The 17,683-nt window shown below is 41.7% G+C and overlaps 1 long non-coding RNA gene across 2 annotated transcripts; it reads right to left on the minus strand.

Annotated features, from left to right (window-relative positions):
* Positions 1 to 366: 366 nt before the first annotated feature.
* LOC142085676 (uncharacterized) lies at positions 367 to 16,011 on the minus strand. Of its 2 annotated transcripts, none has more exons than XR_012674780.1 (3): positions 15,769 to 16,011; positions 14,790 to 15,483; positions 367 to 8,723 (listed from the first exon to the last, which is right to left on the minus strand). It is a non-coding gene; the product is annotated as an uncharacterized LOC142085676 (long non-coding RNA). The 2 variants fall into 2 exon arrangements; XR_012674779.1 differs by having other exon boundaries at positions 367 to 4,894; positions 4,992 to 8,723; positions 14,790 to 16,008.
* Between the last annotated feature and the right edge of the window lie 1,672 nt (positions 16,012 to 17,683).

Genomic DNA, 17,683 nt, shown 5'->3' on the forward strand with positions numbered 1-17,683 from the left:
AACCAATAATAATTTTTAAAAATCCCCAAACCTCTGCAGACTGCAAAGGTCATTATCTCATTACTGGTATTCCTATTGTCACCTCACTTGCTGACCTCACCTGGTTTTCAGTAACGCCTTCACAGGCTGTGCCATTTTTTGCCCATAGACCTTTGGCTGAATATCCACAGTAAGGTACATTTTGTTCTCTTCTTATTCTTATTGAGTGTCAGAGGTTGTTTTCCCTCTTGTTGACAACAGATCACATTAAATTACTAAGAACAGCCCAGGAACAAAAATACATTCATTTTCACTTCTGTTCTGAAAAGTAACCGTAAAATGGAGTTATGCAATCACATACTTATTTTCCCAATGATTTTAGGGTCAAATATGCTCAGTTTAAATGTAAAGGGTGTCTTTTAAAGTATTAATCTATCTGTTAAGCTACTGCAACTCGCAATCGAAAGGTCATGATAGTCCTTCACGATCAATGATACTCCTAATGAACCCTTATTTTTGACCAGAAAGTCCCTTTCTTTCAACTTAGGCTTTCAGGGCATCTATATGAATCACATTAAGGAATCAGCTGGGAAGAATAGAATCTCTCTCTTTCACTTCATTTTAAATATTGTGTATATTCAGAAATGCCCTACTTTGCACACAGGCATTACATCTGTATGAGGGATTTGCATCAGTGTGACTAAATTGATTTTTCTGCGTCATTGCACATTTGCTTAATGTAAACAAGGCCTTTACTGTTGGCTATGCTGAACTAACAAGAAAAAAAATAGCAACAAAAACTTTCTCTAAGGTTGTTTGGAGATAGGATTCTGAATACACATACAGGGAAAATAAGAAGGGTTAGTTTGCTTTTACATATTGCTGCTTTTACAGAGTTGGTTTTCAATGAAGCAAAGCGTATTAGAAAATTCAGAATCCATCAGTTTAAGCCAAAGGAGCATGCTACAAATTTCCTAGCAGAAAGACATAACTAACCTTGTCTTGGTTACTGAAAATTTTATTTGCAGTAGCAATTAGCTAGTAAATAAAATATTCACCTCTTAAAAAGCCTCTGAGCTATTTAGAGTTTCCCTCTCATTGTGTCCCAAGTCTCGTCCACACAACTAAACTGAACTCACAGTGGCCAACAGGCATCAGGACCAGCTGGAGCCAAACCAACTCCTCTGTTTTATTATGCAACTTCTCTGAACAGCCCTGAATAGACAATGAAATAGAGGATAAACAAGTCACAATCCTGGCTAAAAGCCACAGTGGATAGACACAGGACTGCGTTACCTGGAAGAACACCTTCCGAGCCCTCCAGCCATCTGTGTGTGGACAGACATCAAGACTGTTGCACACAAAGTTCAAGCCTCTCAGCTGGCCTCTCGGCTCTGAAAGCCTTCTTTGCGATGGGAGACACAGCACTCTGACTTGTTTAAGCCCCAAGACTTAAGGGATGAGATATCCCAAGCCTCCCTCCAATTTTTTCATTCTGTCGTCATTGTTTATGGTATTAATTCTTAGGGGATTATATGATAATGAAACTAAAGGGAATAGATTATATATAGGAACTTTAGATAGACCATATCTAAACCCCACACATTTTACTCTCAATTAGCACAAGGTATTTATGGATCTAGGCAAATACTGAACATCTAGGAGCATTTCCTTCTCAAAGTCTTTGCGTTTGGTTAGCATCTGGGGGAGAGGGATAGGAGATAGGCAAAGTTCATTTTGCCTTTGCTTTTCCACATACAATTTCCAGCTGTAGAGAAATTCCTTCCTGGGATTATGATTTGACATACAACTCTTTTGGCAACAGTGCCAGTGATAAAGCGGTGCCACCTTAGCTGCTCAAATGTTCAGTCATGGCCTACGAGACCATAGCATTGCTAAATGACAAATAAGACATTTTTTGTGTTCCAGTTTTTTGGTGGGGCTGAGGGTTATCATCCTTCTCTTGTCTGCTGGGAAGAAAATCTTTAGAAGTCAATGACTATGCCAGCGGCAACTCTACTGTCCCATCGCAATAGAGTTATAGAGCGTGGATGATCCCCTGATGCCTGTGTTTCAGCTTCCCAGGCATACTCTCCTCTTGCTTTCAAATAAAGGAGTGATTCCTAATTATATTTATGATCAGAAACAGCATTCTACAAACTGAAAAAGAATACATAAGGTGACAGAAATATTCCTCTAATTATTACAAGCTGAGATGCACACCTGTGGTTGTTGGTTCTATCCAGTCTCTCTCTCATTAAATACCCCAACAGGGTGGCCATTGCCGGAGGGACCCTGCGGTATCCCAACCAACACCTTCAGTACCACTGGGCTAAAGAAGGATGAGCCGTAAGATCAGAGGCCTGTGGTTCACACGGATCAACGGATGGCTTGATTTAGGGTGTTACGTGACTTTGGGGCAGGCCATTCTCTATGTCCCTCTGGCAGATTTGAGAGGAAAGTTTACATGCTAAAATTTTTACTTTCTGCTCCTTTACACTGGTGTAGCGAACAGTAGGACTTGAGGTTTGCATAATCCAAAATACTGCGTGCTGGCGTATGGGCAACATTGAAGAGGTCAAGACTGATACCAGCTTTTGTATCTGTTGACTTGCTTTATTTAAAATTTGCAATATTAGTAGAGGAGTCAAAATGAGGCTTGAACTGCAGTGGTATGGACCTTCAGAAGTACTGGTAAGGAGAGAAAAACAGCCGTGTATCAGGACTCAGTTATATTTCCTATGAAATGCAAGCGCTGTTACACCTCTTAGAAATGTCATATTCTGCCCCTCTTAGATTAGTACCTTAGTACATACTTTTGTTTATATTTGGAGCAGTGTCAGCACTGTGCAGCCATATAATCCTGTGACAAAACCTGCTCCTTCACTCGTGTATTTCCGTCCTAAATCAAACGTGAGTAAAGCACAGTTTGACCCGAAATTGGAGAGCTTCGTAAGCAGAAGCTATGTATTACAGTCACAGAAATCTGACCTCCAGATCTGTGGAGCTGCATATTTATGATTTTCCAATGCTTGAATAGATTTTAAAATAAACCAGTCTGTAAATTCAAGGGAAAATCTAACTGCAGCATTATGAAGTTGTGCAATGCAGCACTCCAGATTTGTTTTCTTCACAGCTCTGTAGTACTGTGGGCAATATGTAACTAACTTACTGCCCGATTTATTTCTTTTACTTCTTCTCAAACAAGCCATACCGCAAAGGAATATCTTACTACAGTATCGTGAATTTTAATGTATTTTTTGAAGGTATCATTTGACTTTTCAGCTAGGATCAAGGGTGGTGGTTCACCCATTAGAGACATAGGGGATTAAAGACAACTGGATTGACTTTTTTTATATATATCACATACTTCCCTGGGAAAATTAGTAAGCTCTGTTTGCATTTGCACAAAAATAGCATTTTCCTGTCCCACGGGCATGTTGTGAGGGACCTCAAAGACTGAGATGTCTCACATATTGTTGTAATTGGAAGTCATACAAAATGTGCAGCAGGCAGATATCCTAAATGTTAAAATTAAGTTGGAACTCAGAAGTAATTTCTAATTTGCCATTATTGCCATCCACTAAAAGATTAAAATAAGAGTATTGCAAATTTTTTCTTGGTCTCAAGTAATGACTGGGTACATTTTGGTCCATCTTGGGACACAACTCACAGCTAATGACATAATTTTCATTTCAGATATGGAGCAAAACAATGTTATTCCAAGTTATTACTCTTACTGAAATTATACTGTATTAAAAAGAACATAACAAGGATGCCCAAGATTCAGATTATCAACAAATAGGGTTCAGCATAACTCCACTGAAGTAGCTAGAACTAGGCCAAGTTGGACTTCGTGGCAATCTGTCCTAGTGTCCCTCTCAGTTTCGCAGTGACTGAAATGTTAGTTCACCTTTACAAAATACATAATTTTATTTCTTAGCTTCTACTTGATTAATCACAGGTGAGTGACAAACTGAGAAGATTTGATGTAAAAATGGACCTGAATAGTATCAAGTATCAAGCGATGAACATTACAACTCTCTTTCCCTTAAGAAAATAAAACAACCAACATAGGAGTGGTTAAAAAAAATGTACATTAACTTAAAAGAAACACCACTTTCTGCTAAAAGGAGATAGCTATGATAAAACTACATAACAGCGTTGTCAGTTGTCCACTGAATTGTAGAAGACATGACAGAAGTTGCTTTAAATTACTTATGGTAATCCAATAGGCCAGTGCAGAATTTTTCTGTTCCGTAATTTTCTACAGATTTGCCCAGATACGAATGCTAAATAGCTCAAGTTAACGATTGCCACTCTTGCCACTGGTATGTGATGCCACAGTCCAACATCTTTCACAGTTTTGGATGCATTTGTTAATGTTTTTCTTTCATTTTCCTACCTCATTTTTCCTACGCACATTCTTCTCTATCAAAAAAAAAAAAAGAAAAAAAAAATCATTCTCTTCTCATTGTGAATATCTGCATTTCCAGTATCTGCAGACAGTAGGAATCTTCACCCTCCAGTATTTTTTCCTGAATGAATTTACAGTTAATATTCCCTTCCATTTCAGTCTTTCTATTCCTTTGCTCACATTTTGCCACACTTGACTGCCTTCTTCCCAATTTTGCTGCATTTCTGTGGCAGCCTTTACTCTTTCCTGCCAGCGCTGTGCCAGCCCCGAGCTGACTGCAATATAGCAATCGCGTCCCAACAGCGTTGCCATGAGATCGTGTCAGATCAGAGTCATGCGGTAGTCGTATCAGATATACCGCACTCTTCTTACATGATTACCTGTAATGCGCTGTAGCCAAGGCACAGGGTTATATTAAGAAAAACGCCTAAGGACTTTCAGGGGAAATATAGGGAGCTGAAGAAAAATGATGTTTCAAATGAAAGGGAAGGGCCTCTTCTGCTTCAACAGGGTAGAGGAAAAAAGAAACTCTGTTAGTGATATTGCAAGCCACTAAAAATTGAGTGATTCAGACTTACAAGCAACCAACGATTACCTCTCATACGTCAGTCTTGATAAAAGCAGTATCCCAGTCTTTCCCTCTTCAGGCTGCATTCCTGTGGCCGTCACCAGCTTGGCGGGGCCTGGAGATGCTGTAATCAGGCAGTGTGAGGGAAACGCGGCAGATGTGCAGCCATGCCTTGGGTACCATAAGAGCTGGAGTGTTGGAACCTGAGAGTACGGAGAGCTTTGTGGCTCTTTCTGTAACCTGCTCAGCCGAGGACGTTGCTAGATGTCGGGCTACAGGCCCTTCCTCTCGGGTTGCATGGGGAGCGTGGTTTAGATCAGTGGGGAGAAGAAGAAAAGAAAACAATAGCCCAGGTAGAAACACCTCAGTCTGTTTGGCCAGACCAGGACCCTGGAGATCAAAAGGGTTGGACACATATCAAGCAGATTTTGCTGAAGCAGGGAAAGAACCGGTAATGGGCTGCCTTGCCCAGATTCTAATGTTTAACGCAAAATGGGGAAGAAGGAAGAAAAAATGAAAAGAAAAGCCTTATTTGACCAACCTTTAATTCTTTTCCAATGGACTTACAATGTTTAGGTGAAAACAGGTATCCCCCAGCTAGTATTCCGAAGCCTGAACATGGAAATAAATACAACTTTCCTATAGCGGTTCATTCCAGCCCATCCTTAAACAGCTGATTTCTCTGTTTTGCTTGTTAACAAATTTACATAAATATAAAAAATAAAACAAAGACACACCAAAATCTGCATACAAGAGTATATAGCAAGAGGGAAGAGTAAACCGTGTTGATTGGAGAATATGGAGTAATTGGAGAATAAGATGCTTCCATAATTTTTCTTATTTGCAATCATATGGAGAAACCTTTCAAACACGGAGAATACCCTGTCTTTTAGATTTTGTTCCAGAGCTTGTCATTACGAAACAGTTTCTCAAATACCAAGTAAAAACAAGCTAAAAAAAAAGGGTTACTTCATGGTATCCATTCAAGAATTTTGCTTAATACAGTGAGAGCAGGCTGCCATATTTACATAAAAATATTACCTAAGCCAACGAAAAAGAGTATTGGTAGACATAGTACTTAATACACTGTCTATTGTTCTGGTACTCACTGAGCATCCCAAAGAAATTAAGCGCATTTCTGTAAAGCCATCGCAATTTCTTTTTCCATTCAGCTGCACTAGTGCTAACTGGCATATTAGGGTGGGAGTTGATTATGTGGCTTAGGAGGTGAATTGGTTTGTATCCAGACATAAAATGAGTTGTCTTGCAGAATGATATAAGGGGATTTGACTTTGCTGAGTCAAATTTCAGGAAAATAAATAGACCCAGAGGGTCAAATATATTAAAGGTACTGTGTCACTGTAACAAAACTATATTGCTAAACATGTTTTGGGATGGGGTTTGAAGTTTCAAATGCATAAATCTTAGCTTGTTTATTCCCGTGGCAACATGAACCACACCAAATCTTTTAAACCCTTTATTAAAGATAGAAAAAATAAGGGGGGAAAAAGAATAAAAATATTTGGAATGTAGAAAAGTCAGGTTTTCATTTTAAAAATCTCCAATTTCCATTCGCTGTTAAGAGTCTGTGTGAGGAAAACACCATTGTTTAACAGGCTTAAAGAGATAGACAGTAAGAAAGACAATTTATTGTTGTTTCTATTTTAGAAAAGAGAATTACTCTGTTCACTGAGACAGGCTGGAACTGCTACAGGAGCTGTTGTCAGAGCCCAGTCCTTCCCTGGAGAGGCAAGCAATACGAATAAGGGACAAAGAAGGCACAAGAGCTGCAGGGGAAGGGAACTCAGCCTCTCGCTCTGGTGTTGGCTCTGAATAGCAAGTTCATTGCTAGAAAAACTCCAGCACAGCATATTGTCTGTGGTCACACGGAAACACGGGAATTGCAGCAGTGCCCTGCTGTCTCTAACACAGCTTTTTGGAAGCTGTCTGTTAACAGCATCACAGCAGCTCTCCAAAGGATGTAGCTTTAACATCTCAAGCAGACTCTTCTTAAACAGAAAACAAAGGGAAACACGCGTGAAAAAGGAAAGAACAAGGGCGGGAGCAAAAGCACAAACCAGGCTATGACAATCTCATTCCAGGTGTTGTTCAGGATTTAGCCAATGCAAGGGGAGGCGTGAGGCCACTTGAATTCCTCCTCTGGCCCAATCCTGTCTGTACACCTTTCATGTTGATAATAAACGCCCAGTGCAAAGGAGCCGTGGTGGACTGGCTGCAGGGGATGGGGCAAATGGCTGCAGCTCTGCTGGGCTGTGGTCCCACTGTCTGCCTATCTTCCTGCAGTTTGGGTCAAATTAAGCATCCTTGCAGCTGACTCACCAGGTTAGGGGTACCAGAGAGGCGGAATAGCCCATCCACTCATAATTTTGCTCATCAGCTAGTCTTACTCTACAGTATATCAATTTTGTCCCACTAAATCTAGTCTCACACTTTTTTTCTTTACCGGACATGATTTCAGCATAGTCCTTGGGGCTTATCACTGGGTCTTTTTTTCTTGAAAAGACTGTCATTTTGCCTTTAATTTTTACTGACCTTTGCAAATTATTTTATGTAACAGGCTGAGCTGTACACTGGTCACCTTGAACTATTTAGAGCGTAGGCCTTGGCACAGCAGGATCTAATTTTTCTTGTTTGCAAGGACATTTCTTATCTTCTCTAAGGAATGAAAGTCTGTATAGTGGTCATTAAAGGTATTAGAATGCTTTTCATGAGATTAAATGTATCAACCGCGTTGTCCTATCTAAACAATATGAAATCGTATAATTCAAGACTTTTTACTTGACATACATTCTCAAGGGGAACCAGTGTGAAACAATTCAGACATGTCTGACATGTCTGACAGGCTGTAGGGGAAAATGTGCTGCGCTTAAAAATTCTGGTCTCTTCTGTGACAAAGCCTACATCTCACAAGTTTGGTGCAAGGACTTAAAATCTGTTAGGAGATTTGTGTCAGGGACATGCTGGTTTTAGCCTCATGAAATAAGTGTATGAAAAGTTATGGTGCACGTTTAGTAAAGATTACTTTGATTTTAACGGCAAACTTTCCTAAAGGTCCCCTTTGCTATGGATAGGCATCTGCTACCGTGAGCTGTAAGAGGTCTAGGCGCCCAAACGGAAAGCAGGGGGTCTGCCCTCCTCTGGTCCCAGCAGCCCCATTGTTTGAATCAAGAATTCAGAGGACAGACTTGTACAAATGCACCATGGAGAAAATCTCAGACAGATATACTGGATCCCAGAGCTGTGCTAGATGAGGAACGGGGTCGGGAGGAGGGTTTGGGGAGTTAGGGCAGTCCAGCCAAGTAGACTGGGAGCAAAGAATGTCATACTGGGAGTGAGCAAAGAGCTAATCAGATTGGGAGATCAGGAGCTGGGATCCACTGTGACTTGCTATATGAGGAGATAGCGTCTGGGATGAAGCGGGGAAGGCAAAGGACAAGGATGGTGAGAGGCCGGAGGAGACGCAGCAAGATAGCTTACATCTGGAGTATACATCTGCCTGATTACTTGTCACCCCAGCCGAGAAGCAAATCCTCAGTTCATGTTTCTCATCAGTGCCCATCAGCGATCCTCTTCTGGGAGTGCTTTACTCAGAGGATGACAACCCGTGACTGGTAGTGGCACTCCATTAGCTCAAGTAGCAGAAATCTGTGCTAATTCTGCAGTTCTCGTTCTGCTGAGGAAAATGAGGTATCGTGATGGAATCTCTTTCCAGCTTGTTTTCATTTTTCTCTCTTTTTTCTGTTTAAGAAAATAAATAAAGAATTTGTTAAAGAACATTACCGAGATTGCTAAGTCAAGCAATTGAAATAGGAAATATAGAATCAAATAAGTTATGTTTATTCTGTTTAATTAATTTTTCCTAATGTGATATTAGGAGCTTATCGCCACCTCTTATCCCTGTGTAGCCTGATAAGTAATTAGCCCAAACTCATTTGCAGCAGAGAATATGCTAATACAACATAAATATTTCTTCCAGTATGTCTTTTTTCATATGTCTTTGCTACACGGGCTTATTTTGTGCTCTCTGCGAGTTAGTACAGTGGAAAAACGAGAATGCAACTATGCAGTCATCCTGATTTATCTGTTTTGTACATTGTGCCTGCTGCCCTCGCATTTAATCTCGGTTGTTTCTAGGCTGTGCGCTCTGGTCACAGACTGTCTTTCCATCTCTGCGTGGTATCTAGAACATTTTGAAAGTGACTTATGGAACAATAATGCCAAGGTAATTTCCCCAAATATCTACAAAATATAAAGGACCCTTTGCTCACTCAGGGGAGTAGCCTAACGCTGCCTAAGAGGAAAATGAAAAGCTAATCATATTTTTCAAGGAAAATAGGGGCCCACATTTGTGTCTTGGCTCACAGTCTTTCTTCGAAACAAGCCTTAATGTTCCAGCTTATGTGAGCTATGGCTGAAGCTGCCAGATCAGCCAGAGAGACAAGGTCTCGTATCAAAAGTCATTGTTTTCACAGAGATGAAATTAATCCAATATTAATCCAAGAAAATTACTGAAATTGTTGAGGAGTCTTAGCTGTTCCTAAGGCTTGTGGCTGCTCCACCCAACCGATAGCCTGCACAAGAGCAGATCTGCAGCGGGAATCCGAAGGAGAAATCATTTATTAGCAGATAATAACTAAAAGTGCAAGTCGCCCTGTTGTTCTCTGCCGCAGGGGCTCTTGGTGCGGAGCCAGCCGTCGTGGCCGTAGGACCAGGGTGCGGGAGCTGGCAGCGCAGGGCAGGGCAGACAAGCATGCCACTTGTTTAATTTTGTCCCCAGTCAGGGCTGGGAGCTTATCTCCACCTCTTATCACTCCCCGGCCTGTTAGGGAATTAACCCAACCTCATTTACAGCAGAGAATGTTCTAATACTGTGTAAGTATGTCTTCCAGTCTATAATTGAATGCTCTAATTATATAACAAAATTGAATGTCATAACGTAGATACTGCTTCGTCACGGCTGTGTTCTGGGACCCATGGCCTTCATCTTGATGCTTCCACTGCATAAAAGCAAGATACTTTGCAGCATGATCTCACCCGAGGAACTGTTGTATGATTAGGTGCAATGTGCACAATGCGCACTTCCATTACGGGTGAGGCAAGCATGAGCTATGGTTTATATCCCCTCGCTGCTGTCAGCCTTGCAAGCAGCAAGTGATCCAGGCAGTGAGATTTCGGTGAAGGTTTTGATTCCAGAAAACAAGCCTGTTCTTCAATGCACCCCCATTCAGAAAAGTGTGTAAATGCACATTAAACTTATCTTCAGTAGGTGCTCAAAAAGAAGGCACGCATTTAAGAGCCTCTCCTGAATAAGACTCTTTACTTCAACTGCTATATACATATAAATACATATAGGCTTTGGTGGGCAGACTCCCAAATTAAAAAAAAAAATATATATTTAGTTGTTTAACTTGGAGAACAAGAACAACCTCATTTTGGAAATGAGGTTAAACCTCATTAGTGAAAATAGTGAATACGTTCTCATTATGAATACATGTAAGAAACACTGATGCTCCTTTATGGAGGCAGATGTCTAAAATAACAGCAGTCTGTACTCAAAACACAGACACATGCTGCTGCTCAGGACATAGGAATATATATAGCACAAGAAGGTGGAAAAATTTCACCAGATACCATTGAGGAATCTGGGCTATGTGTGGGTCTGATTTTATGACAAATGTAGAAGAAAGCCGAGAACAGACTACAGAGTTTGGCTTTTTAAAAAAAAGCATAGAAATAGTGGTTTTGTGTTAAAACTTTGCTAGGAAGTGGCTGGGAATTGTAGCAGAGATGGTATATTCTGCATGTCTCTGTAATCAGGGCAACAGGAGTCTGTGTGCCCTCTTACATCAACACCATTACCTCAAAAAGCACGCTCAGATCTCAGCTCGAACTTAACAAGCTGAAGCTGAAACAACTTGGTAGATCACTCAAATAAAAAAGGACTACTTATTTTATAGATATTAGTAACCTTGCAGATCAACACCAGATTGCACACCCAAATATTTACGGTTAAACAGCAGAACTGTCTCTAACGCAACACAGTTTGATTAAAGATCTCTCATTCCATCTAGGTAATAAAAAATAAACCATCATTGCTTATGACGCCAGTAGGCTCCAGATACCTTTGAAGATACATGAAAGGCAAAACCCCTTTAATCAGGGATCACCGTGGCATGACTACCTGAGTCCCACACCTGCCAACTCTTCTTGGCATGGACTTTCTCCCCAGTCTATCATGACTGCAGCAATCACACGGCAGTGCCTTGGCAACAGGCCCCCGGCTCCTTGAAGCATTTGGCAGCGTGCCTTAGTCTGGACATCAGCTACTCTCTGCATCTCTGGAGCAAGAGCTTTATTTTCCTCCCCTTCAGTAACTGTTACCTCCAGTGGCAGCTAATAAAACAAGGTAGCTGACGCAAGTTTTGCTTCACAGAGAAAACAAAGCAATTATAGGGAATAGATTTGATTTTCTAGTAGCCCTTAGGTTATTCTTACTGTTTTCTTCCTATAGCAAGACTGGGACATGCAGTGGAAGCTAGTGTCTTCCATTCCTCTCTCATTCGTTGGTGTTTCTAGTGGACACGGTTGAGATTGATCACTGTCATTCCTGTGAGGTGGGTCTTCTTAAGATCTCTAATGAGCGTCCTCCTCTTCAGACATGCTGGTCTCCACTTGAGAGTCTCCATTTTGAGGGATTCTCGGGGGCTGCCATTCAGAGAACGCACACCAAATACACCCTGTGCTCCCTGCTGACTCTGGCGAAAGAGGAGCGGGTGGGCTGTTCAGCTCTCTGCTGAGGATAGAGCCCAATCTTCAGACTTTTTCATAGGCACTTTTTCTTTCAAGGCATCTAGTTTTCTAGCACCTTTGATGTCTCTACTTTCCAGGGTCTATTTTAGCATTGTAATTACATGTAAATAATAATTTTTAAAATCTTGTTTTTGTTCTGGGACTGAATATCTTGGATTTCCATATGTTGAAATGAGTGTGAATGGTGGAAGACTCTCCTATCCCTGCTGTCAGTTCCTTCCTAATTACTCAGGAGTGGGATATGGACAGGACAGGCAAGCTGTTCTACTTTCCCAGAATTTGTGTTTTCTAACATGACTTTGATGCTTGGTATTAAGCTTTCAGGGACGTTTGCTTTGATAGCTGATTTTGAATCCTGCTTGGCTTACTTTTTTTGCTAGGTTATACATCTTCATAGCTTTTTTCAGGTCTATGGCTCAGTAATACAATGCTACTAGCACAATTTACGCTTCCAAGATATGTGTAATCCACCCCATGGTATGCTGCTACTTGTGCTGCCTACACAGTAGCTATGTATGATAATGCGAAACAGCAACAGAAAGCAAGCGTACCCTTGTTTTACACCAGTGTTCAAACTGAACCAGTCTATTACTTAGATGCACTCCCAGATGCAGCCATCCATCCCTCTCTGCAAGGCCGTGATGATGGAGGACGAACTGAGTGCTGTAGTTTCACAAGGCGTTCCCGAGGCCGCTGTCAAGTAACCTTAAAAAAATCAATGAAACTGGTGATGAGCGAAGCCTGTCATTGCATGTGTACTTTCAGGATGCTCTGTTGTGTGAATATCCAGTTTTCTGGGCCTGAGTCCAGAGGCTGTTCTCCTCCAATTCTGCATCCATCATCTGTGTCATCCTGTGCGGACTCCACTACAAATGACCTCCCCTGTAACGCAGAGCAGAGAGACGCTTTCCCAGTCTCGTTATTAAATATTTTAACAACTCCGTGTTCCCCCTCATCAAAAGTTGTTTTTTTCCCAGATTTTATTCAACAACTCTCTAAATTTTACTTCTGCAGTGACATCGGGGGCTCTTAGCATTTCTGCTACGATCAAATCGTCTTTCATTGCGTTGTTGCTGCTACCTACTGGACTACAGCTTGCTACTTGATATCACTACTGAGCCAGTGGCAATCTCCTGTTGTTTGAAGTCACATCATCTCGTGTCACAGAATCTCATGTCAAGGTAGGGCTGAGTTTTTGCTGCTGACTTCTTTAAAATGCTTTTCCCATCTATTTTATCTCTATTGTACGCATTTCCCTATCTTTGCTTCTGATCAGCCCATTTCCTGTTTAAACTAGCCACACAGGATTTTTGTAACTCGGTAAACAAGATCTGTGGTTTCCTACTGTGGCAGGAGCTTCAGTTTCAAGTGTTAGGTCTTCAATATATCTCTGTTCATCTTTCCTTGAACATTATTTTTCACTCATTTGTCTGCTTTCGTGTTCCTTTTTGTAATTCCCCACTTTTCATCGGTCTTAGCATGGAAGAATTTTTATTTCCGAGTTTTTGTTTTCTTTATGATGCATCCTTTTTGGGCTTGCCCAATTTCTTGTTATGCCCGTATTGAAGCTGCTGCAGATATATCACATTGTTTCATGAGGCAGCAAAGAAAATTTAATGGCTCACTCCCACTGAGAGGGCCCTGCCCAGCCTTAATTCCTTCCAATCTTAACCACGTGTTCCCACCTCCTCCTTGTGCTGTGGTGCTCATCTGTCTCTTAGTGAAATAGTTCAGCTAACTAAATCAGCAGAAAGCTAACCAGTTTAAAAAAATTAATCAGCTTCTGCCAGGTCGGTGAGCTGAAACAGCTCACAGAGATGTTGGACAAGGGCCAGCACTAGCTGAAGAGAGAGACTAGGAACACCAGGACAGGACCTGGAGAGAGACGGGGTCACCTTACACAGATGGCAGCAGCTAAGTTCTACAGCGTCTCAGTTGCACTGGGAAATGGCACACTGAGCATTCTCCCTTTGCAACGCTATTTCTCCACCTCACCTACCCTTGGCTCCAACAGTGACTTAAATTACAGAATCACTGAATGATCCAAGCTGGAAGGGGACTCAGGAGGTCCCTAGTCCATCCACCCCACTCAAAGTAGGGTCAATGCTGAGCTCAGACCAGGCTGCTCAGGGTTTTATCCAGTCATGTCTGGAAAACCTCCAAGGATGGAGACTGCCAAATCTCTCTGGGCAACCTATGGCAGTGATTAATTATCCTCACATTGAATTTTTCTTTTCCTTACAAGTCTGTGTATGGTCAAAGTCAGAATATCATGCAGCACTGTTTCGTTTTCAGCTTCATATCACTGATTTCTAAGTCATTTCCTCTTTGAAGTCCATCTTTCCCATACTTTTCTGCTTGGCATTACAAAGACCATCACTGATACCACCAGTTATATAGCACATCTGAGCCCAGATGATGTTCGTGGCAATATCTATTTCTTGGAGTCTTTTTGCCACATTTTTAAGCCAGCAAGGTGCTTAGAAATATGTCAGACAAAAAGCACAGATCAGTCTCTCTCCTACCATTTTGGTAGATCTTTCACACACTCTTACTATTTTAACACAAGGCCTGGGTCGGCTGACCCCAGCTCTGCTTTACTAAAAAACGGTTGCTAAGCTATGAGTGACAGCACATAAACTTAAGCCAAGCAAGATATATAAAAAAAGCAGAAACGAGGACAGAAGTGAAATTGTTGAGTCGGTAGCAGTCACTCAAGGACTGAAGGAAAAAATATTAACTGAAAAAGCCTAAAACCTTGAGAAAAAAAATCAAAATAGAAGATAGCAACTCAGCAAAACTGAGGATCATCCTATTGCAAGGAGCCATGGAGACTGGCACTACCCCGTGTGATTACCATCTGCCTGACCAGCAGAAACCCAGTTGGGACCTGCATCAGAGGCGGTTGAGGACATTAGTGCTTAGGCTAATGGCGTGTTAGTCCCAGCCATTTATTGCGTGTACAATCCGACAAATAGCATAATTGTTGCATACTCATAAATTGTGTTTGTGATCCTGCTTTTGAGCCTCCATGCACAGGAAGAGACACCCAAATAAAAGTGACCAAAAATGCTGAGAGGGTTATACTGTATCACTGCTCTATCCATATCTTGATTGTTATATTCACCTTTGGTATTAAAGTGGTCCATGAAAAGAAATAGGCTGAGTTTTGGTAGTTCTTTAATTCCTACTTTGAAGGCCATTTTGGAAATGCATGCTTGTGCTCTTCTTCGCATTTCTCTGTCATAGCACAGCATTGTGCAATATCCATTTTGGCATGTGGGGTGCAATGCATCGCTCAGATCACCTGTTTTGCTGGCACACTTCCTTCTTCTCCATCCTAATTGCCAGATGACGGTCTACCTTCCTGGGGTGACTCAGCCTGCAGGCTGGCTGGCTCACCCATCATTCCCTCCGTCATCCGCACACGGATGTGTGTCAAGGCAGGATATGGGTGGAGATGGAAGCGCAGCCCAATTGCAGAATCAAGAATGCAAGAGGGAATGCGTGAAATTAATATTGGTAGCGTGCAAACGCTGGCTTTCTTACTAAAGTCTTAAACTCTACCCACCTCTTAGGATAGCTTCCAGCAGAGCCAAAGAATTGGGCTGGTGTTGCCAGGGAAATGGTATTCACAGACATGTAATAAATTCAGGCAATTCACTGTATCATCCATTAGCCAAAGCAGCTAGCCACCGAAGCAGAAAAAAAGAAAAAAAAAAAAAGAACTAGGAACAAATCTTTTAAAAAGTTATTTTTTGAAGTTGATAAACAAGATTTTTTAAAAAAAGTTAAACAGTGGTGGGAATGTCAAGGTTTGGGAGAAGATGCTGAAGAAGATGGAGGGATGAGAAAAAGAGGCAATTTGGCTTATGAAGCCCCATGCTCCCGTAGCGAGGTCAGCTGTAATCCTACAGACTCATCAAGGAGAGAGTTGTCTTGAGTTTGGGGAAGGAAGGAAGGGTGAGTCTGCATTTTTGCTGTGTGAGGAGCTGGTAGTCGGAGCAGTAGGCCTCAATGACGGACCAACACCTGGTGATCTGCCCAGCAACAGGACCCTGGCAGCTTGCCAGCATTTGGCAATTTAGTCCAAGATCAGCTCTGAAGAATTTCTTTTTCCGTTGGTGGATCAGTACAGATCTGTGGCCTCACTAGGCTCAACGCAGTCAACACAATTTTTTTGGCACATGCGCAGTTGTTTATCAAGGCATGCAAACATGCAGTGCCACTATCACCTCAAATCAGCAGAGTTAATTTTAACGTACACTAAAGTTTCCTGGAAGCCAAAAGAAATCGAGTTCCAGTTGAAAATTAGGCATACTCGTAAACGTCTGCCAAATTGCGGCCTGTATACATGACCTGATGCCTGGTGTTATATGTTTTCTGGTTTACAAATGTTAAAAAATTCCTTCGGATCTAAAACTACCCAAACTTTTTCGTAACATGAAGGGGACCTTTTTCTTCTCAGATGTAAAGAAAAATTTTTGAAAGAAAATGCATGAGTTGAGTTATGAATAGGTGACTACAGACAGCTTTTCAGAATTCAAAAAAGATGACTTTTCCATGCTCATCATTAACATTAATTAACCTCATTAATTCCCATCATTAATCATTCATGCAAATGAGCAGCCGCCTAGAGGAGGGTGAGACCCAAAGCACTGTCAGAGCTGAGGGAATGGCGGATGCAGCTCACCTTCTTCTCCAGCCTAAGAGCTGCCTGGACGCCGAGCAGCTAACACTGTCCCACTGGCCAGGAAGCCCACGGGCAGCCCAGACAACCTGCCCTTTCTCCTGCCAAACTGGCTGGAGCTTGAGAAGGAGCTGGGGCTTCCACGAGGTTGTTGTAGACACAGGGCATGAACCCAAGGAAACCATGCTCCGATGATTCCAATACTCCACTAAGAATGAATCTATTAACTGCCAGTGGTGTCACCTGATGGGAGCATATCAAATCTGTATTTAAGCAGCAGAAATAATCCAATCACTTACAAGCTACTGAATCCTACTGGCATTATATGTAGAGTTTTAGAACACATTTTGAAGGAAGTAATAATTGATAGCTGGATAAATGGAAAAAGGGATTAAAATGCATTGATTACTTGAAAAGAATAGATCATGCTAGAAATCATTTTCTTCAATAAAAATGGAGACAAACATAGTTTCAGGCTGCTGGAAAAAAAATAGCATTTGGTATAAATCAAGCCTCAACGAAAGTGTTAAGTGGTGCTTGTATAAATATGCCACATTGGACATGCTGTGCATGCAATACACACTATAATGATATGCAACATCATTTAGGAATGCATAACATAGATAATTAGCAAAAAATAGAGCAGTGAGTAAGGCTGACCATGATCCCTCATCCTGCTTACACCCTCAAGTCTTTAGAACACATTGTTTGAGTATGATAAGTTTTACAGTTACATTTCGCAGCCAAATTGTGATTAGTGCGTGTGATATATACAAAGTCGCATGTGGTGGGACTTCATAAGCCTGTGAAAAATATGGGGCCAGTTAAATTGAGGACTCTGGAGAGAGAACACCTGAGAAGTTAGGGTATGAACCCAGGAAGTGAGTGAAAGATATGAAGGAGAAGAGCAGAATGTTCCTACTGAAGGAGCTGGAAAGGGAATTCCAACGTGAGAAGAGCAAGGTGATGCAGGCCTGAGCGGATCTTCGGCAGCGAGGACATCACATCCAGCACAGGCGCTCCAGTACAATGTCACCACAGCGCTAGTTATTAACATGGCAGTTCAAAGTGACTTGTCATTAAATGGCGGCAATTGTCACTAAATTGAGCAGCCACGCAGTTGCACGCTGCTGACTTATATGTAGGGGGGAGGGAGCGTTGCGTCCTTTGGTAAGAACAGAACGACTTGTGGTTTGTG

The sequence above is a fragment of the Calonectris borealis genome, chromosome 1, assembly GCF_964195595.1.
Source record: "Calonectris borealis chromosome 1, bCalBor7.hap1.2, whole genome shotgun sequence".
Taxonomy (NCBI): Eukaryota; Metazoa; Chordata; class Aves; order Procellariiformes; family Procellariidae; genus Calonectris; species Calonectris borealis.